Source organism: Mesitornis unicolor, unplaced genomic scaffold, assembly GCF_000695765.1.
Source record: "Mesitornis unicolor isolate BGI_N332 unplaced genomic scaffold, ASM69576v1 scaffold29137, whole genome shotgun sequence".
Classification (NCBI taxonomy): Eukaryota; Metazoa; Chordata; class Aves; order Mesitornithiformes; family Mesitornithidae; genus Mesitornis; species Mesitornis unicolor.
In genome coordinates, this window is record NW_010196240.1 from 3,900 (window position 1) to 10,071 (window position 6,172).

Below are 6,172 nucleotides of genomic sequence, written 5' to 3' on the forward strand. Positions count from 1 at the left end.
AGAAGCACATGATACCCTCCTGTCACCTGGTTGAAAGCTATCCAGGAAACTTGCTCGAGGGGTTGTTCAATCCCACAAAGATATCAGCAGAAGTGTTGCCATTGATGCTCGTGAGTGAAGGACTGGGACTTATTTGAGTTTATGCTGAACTGCTCAGTTGTGTACGGTTATTGGCTTCAGTGGCATTTCTTACCGATTAATCATTGCTCGTTGGTAGAGCTGGAATAAAGTTCCGCAGTTCCTGGGTTCTGTTCCTGTGGTTAGGTTGCTGGATCACACTGTCCCTCTGGAGGTCCCCGTAGACAATAACAAGCAGACAATAATTTAACCAGAAATAGAAAATGGGGAAGTAGTAACAATAAACTCATTAACTCAGTAATTAAAGTGAAGAGAATCCTTCACACGAAGTAGTTATGCTTTAAAATTACCTTTTAAAAATGATAAAGTCATAGTAGGAGTATCAGGCAATGAAGAAGAAAATGAGAATAACTCCATCTTCTTGGGGGAATTGGCCTACTTTTTGGCCTTGGTGGTAAAGATGACCTTGTTTACATGGAATGTTCATAGGCAGAGCCAAGGTGGAATATGAAAGAAGGATATACTCCTATGCGGCAGGGTATCCGTGGTGAAAGATGAAGCTTTAAAGACCTTGGCTTGATTGATGCTAACAGGCCAGAGATTGTCTGCTGTCCATTTCATGCAGCAGCGGGGTGGCCCATCTTAGAGGATAAAAATAACTCCAAGTATGGAATAATAATCATTCTATATGGAAACTGTATGTCATTAAAGTTTATGGTCAATAGTTTTTCGTGCTTGCTGCTAGGGCACTGCTCAGGGGGCTGAGCTGAGTCAGTCTGTTCCTCAGTGTGGTGGAGCTGGGTCTCTCCCGCTTCTGCAGCTACTCGGGCAGGCTCCAGGGTGGAGGCACTACAAAAGGCATTTCCAGCAATTTGCACCTCTCTTCCAATCCCAAGTGTTTTTACCAGTTACACTCAGGTACTGTACTTATGAAGTAGATAGATGAGATCTTTTAAAAAAGAAACATAGAAAACAAACCTATACTGGTGCTGGTGAAGTAAGCAGCGTGACAAACGGAACATATGTATTCTGGGAAACATCTGTAAAATCAATAGAAAAGTAGAAGAGACTGCAGAAGGACTGACCTTCAAAGTACAACATAATTCAACCTGACTATATGATAGAAAAGCCCAATAGGGTTTTACAGCTCTAATTCTCTTATATTTGTTGGATTTCTCTTCTGAGCTGACACTTAAACTGCAACATGTACCTGAATAGCTAACAGATAACTCCAGCATGGCTACAACAGCAGCAGTGAAGCTAGAGTGTATGACAGGTTTCATCTCTGATGGTACCTACATGAACCTGAAAAAACAATTGTTTACATGCTGTGATTGTCATTTTTCAATAGCAAAATCAATAGTATAGTCAGAGCAGCAGCCCACTCTGTTGCCATTGTTTCAATTGCAGAGGTAAATGTTTAACAGCAGTAGTCTGAAAGTGGGTCATTACAGTGTGAAATTTGCTCAGAGTTTTGGGAACTGTGGTTATTTAAATAATGATATTTGTATAGTATCATTAGTCATCTTAGACAAAGCTAGGAGGAAGAACTGTTTCTAATTTGTGTAATCTCAGTAGCCATACAACTACTTGGCACCATCTATCTCATTAAACCCTAATAGAGGATGTTGAATTGTTTCAACACACTTGCTACATCTTTCAAAAATGCTGCACAGATCCATCTGATAGTGTATGTAATGTCCCTAGCTACACTAAAAGTAATCAAGGTTGGGTTAAAGAATGGTGTTACTGTCAATATGGCATATTTAGAAAGTATCAGTTCATTTAATACCAATATAAAAAAGCAATTCTAAGCTCCTCAATATACACACTCTTCAGTGTTTAAGAAGTTTTGATCTGCTCTTGGCACTGCATGGAATGATTTTTATTAATGTGTATAAGAATGCTATACATCCAGAAAATTGAATGTACATATAAACAAAAAAACTTCATTGCTGAAAACTGCAGTGACGATTTATTTTTACTTAAGATGGCAAAATGTCATTGGCAAAATCAAAGACTGAGTTTAAAGATTTCTTGTGGTGAAGATGTGCACCTATTTAGTGATTCCTTATGTGAATGGTATATAAAATTAGAATGTAATTCCACAAAACTGCTTGCTCTATTTTTTCAGGATTTTAATAGCTTGAGGATGAGACTGATTTTCCATTGCTTTGCACTTCCTGTAGTCATGTAGATTGTTGTACAGGATGTACAAAGTGGATATAAAATGCTTCCATTCTGTTTTGACAAATGCAGAAAGTATACACAAAGTTAAACCTATTATATTTGCATGATAAGAACATTGCTCTGTGTGGAGATCATAACTGGTCTAAATGAGGGCTCCTGAAAACCCGTTCATTCAGGTCACCTGGCACATGGGACGTACGGGTGTGGGCTGCAAAGCTGTGTGCTTCATCACTGCTACATCTCTGTGTTCAGTTTTACAGCAATAGTATGAAGCTTTTGGCAGGTGCATCGTCTGACCACACTTAGAAAACCAATGGTCGTATCAGTAACAGAAACAGACTTCTGCAGCAGTGCTGGAAAGGCCTGAGTGTGTACTTGTGTTCCCAATTCACAGCTCACTCTCAGGAATTATGCATTTCCAAATAAAAGTAATAAGGATGACGCATTAATTCTGCATTTCATGTCCGCTGGTTTTCATATTGCATCAGAACTATACTTTTAATTCCATATTTGAGCCACTTAGTGTGCAACAGGATTTTTCCAAGTTAGATTCAAACCTTTATGGACCTCTGGTTAGGCTGGCCAGCTAAGAGGTAGTTTACTAGTCCAGTAAATACCAGTATAGCTGTTGACTTGGAAATACATCTTACACGAATTTGAAGAGAACATTCCTTCTTGGCCCTGCAGTCATACATTTGAAAAAAAATAGAATAAGCATAATAGACATGTTTTGGTCTCTCTTGGGTCAAACAGTTGATTAAAAAAGATAAAAACCAGTTTATTTTCTTACTGTGTACTACAATCAAGATCTGTAATCAACATCTGTAAAACAAATTATCCAAACAGAAGTCTGCATAGCCAGTTTGCTGCTATATAGTCAGAGCCAAGAAACGAAAAGAGAAGTGGAAATCACATCAGTGCTAATACCTTCTCATCCAGCCAGCCATGATTATTTAGTTTTGCATCCCTGGGATTGCTCCCAGTCTGCTGACTGCCTGTTAGCAGAGGTAAATTCTTTGTCAAGGCAGTGGCCAAGCCACAAACCTCCATGTTGTGGTTCTGTATGTACTTAATTGGGATTTCCAGTGAGTGTTACAGAGCACAGGTATTGAAAACAAGCTCTAAGCGGTCAGAGACAACTCTGTCCTTTTTATATGTAGCATGTTCAATAGTGTTTCTGAATAATAATACAAGGGGATACAGGAATTTTAGGAACATTAAGTAATTACCATGTAACCAGGTCTTATTAACAACTCAGGCTTTTAAAAATGTTTCAAAGACTTTTGGGATCGCAAGTGTTAAAGAGCTTAAACTGATGGATGCCTCACTGAGACAAAAGCAGTTTCAGTTCTCTGATGCTCTTAAGAATTTGCTGAAGGGTCAGTTAGGACTGAAGAATGGACATCAGCACAGCAGTGAGATTAAAATGGCAGAATACAACTTTAAACACATTAAAAAGTGGGAGAGAATAAGAGGCAGGTGCCTGCCTTGAACTACAGCATTGCTTGGGAGCAGTGTGTGCTAAACTGACCGCACATCGGGCGGCCACAATAAGTCAGTGGGATATTTTCCATCTTGAACATACAACCTGCCTTGCCGTGAAAGGAAAATGAAATGCGGACAAAGGATGCGGCAATCTGGCCAATGCTTTATATCCCAGGAACAACCGAGAATCATGATGGCTGACTCTTGGGTCCTGTATGTGGGGATTCATCAAGAATGGGACCTGAAAGCTTCTATACCAGCCTTTGACCAGAAGCTCAAGCAACAGTTTTGAAGCTGGTTATTTCGTTCAGTTCTCTCTTTCTTTCACTTCTTCTCAGGTGCTGTCTTAATTAACTTTAATCTTAATTAACCATGCTTCCAGTATGGCCATAGGAAAGAGAGAGGAGAAAACACAAAGGCACAGGAGAAAAGTGAAGTATTCCTTGACTGAAAATTAAAAACCAGTGAGGTCTCCCAAGAAATGTAGAAATGTGTAGTGCAAACTGAGGCTGTCAGTCCAGGCTCTCTCAGACTTTGCAAACCTGGCTGCTCCCATACAGAAGAGATTCCTTACTCAAGGCAGCTCTGCTTTTGGGATATCAAGGCAGGCCATTCCCATGCCAGCCAGAGCAGGAACTGGAGCACAGGTCTTTCCTTCTTCCTTTTAAGTACAAAGTGAGGGAAAGCCGCTGGTTGCAGGTTTGCCCTGGCCCTGCAAATGCTATTTGGGCTTCATAAATGTTGACCGCTTGCACTGTGAAAAAACTTCAGTGGAAGGCCTATAACATGATGCTTCTTGAGCTGGTGGTTAGCAGTGGCCTCTGAGACTTAGTGAGATGGGCTCAAAGCTCCTCACACTGAGGTGAAAGTGGAATCTGAGTTTCCCAAAGTCTGCTTTAATTAGTAGATCTTAATCCATGGCTGCTGCTTGGGGTCTGTGGATGAGACAAGGGGTGAAACAACTCTGCTGTCATTGCAAGCAGTGCTTCAACAAGAGCTAAATGCCTCATCTAATGCAACCATAACCTGGACTGTTTCAGACACAGAACTGTGTGACTCCAAGGGAATTTGAGACCTACTCTGTCTCCCTTTTCTTACGTAGGATCAAATGTTCTTGTACAGTCTCTAATGATTTTGTCTAGCCTGTTCTTAACATGCCCAGAGCAGAGCTCTAGTACATAAAGAGATTTACTTTTGAAGAATGGTTACTTACAGGCAGCTAATTCTTGAGATAAAAGAAAATACTGAAGCAGTATGTTATGCGGCCTTATTGATGAGGTGGGGAGAGCAGAGAAGAGGCACCTCAAGCACTTGAGTGTGTTTTTGAAGCGACAGCTGCTCTGTACTCAGTGCAAGTCCTACCAAGAGACCATGTACCGCCTGGGGTCTGGCATAGCGAGCCCATCTCTGCCTGCACTAGCGATGTTCTCTCTTGGGGCTCTGTCCCTGGTGGGGAACAGTTTTTGGAAGCTCTTGCTGAGAGTGAGCTGAGAGGTCTCACTTTCCCCACTGAAGGCAAATTTAATCTGGCTAAATCCCAGATCACAGAAGGTAATCTATTGTACTCACTACAGTTTTCAATTTGTCCTCATCTGATGCTGAAGATCATATCAGTAGTTTTGCACCCTTAATTTGCAAGTGATTTGCACTCCAAGTTGTGGGAACAAATAATTCCATGTGTAATTTAGAAAATGTGGCCTGTGGAGTCTATTTGCAGTAACCATACTAGTTAAATTACCAGTGTGATTAACTGTAAGAATGAATGTGCTTTCATAAATGCGAAAGCAATTATTTCTGTTAATTTATTCCACTCCTTACAGTATGTTTGCAAGAATCCGAACTAGTGTTTTTCAGATAATATATTCCATATTTTGTGATGGGAACTTGGGAGAAATTTCTTCTTTCTAGGGCAATTAGATTATACTAATTTGGAGGACGTTTTCAATGTTCTTTATTAGAGTTTAGTAAATTGTGAGTAAAATGATTTTCAGTGTAAGTGGTCAGCGACATACTTCACAACAAAGTATACTGTTAAACTCTCTAGTTTTCATATCCTTTCAATTAGTAGGGTTTAAAACAGCATGCATGATGTGAGTGTACTTGTATATATATACTTTAGGATTATAAAACCACCCCCAACTTTTACAGTGGCACCAGTTACATGTTTAATTCTGTGTTAGTGTCAGATGCATTCTGAAGTTACTCATCTAGCTGGAGATTAGTATCACCTCAGTTGGGTTCATTCTACTGTGTGTTTTCACAAATGTTTTTGGGAAATGATCTGTCTTAAAAGAACAACTTTAAAACATATTTTTGGTTTGATCCTCTTGGACTGGATCCAGTGCAGAATTCAGCCACACAAGTAGTTGAATTAGGACAACAGAGGAGGTCTTAATTTCCAGGCAGGATTGAGGGAAAG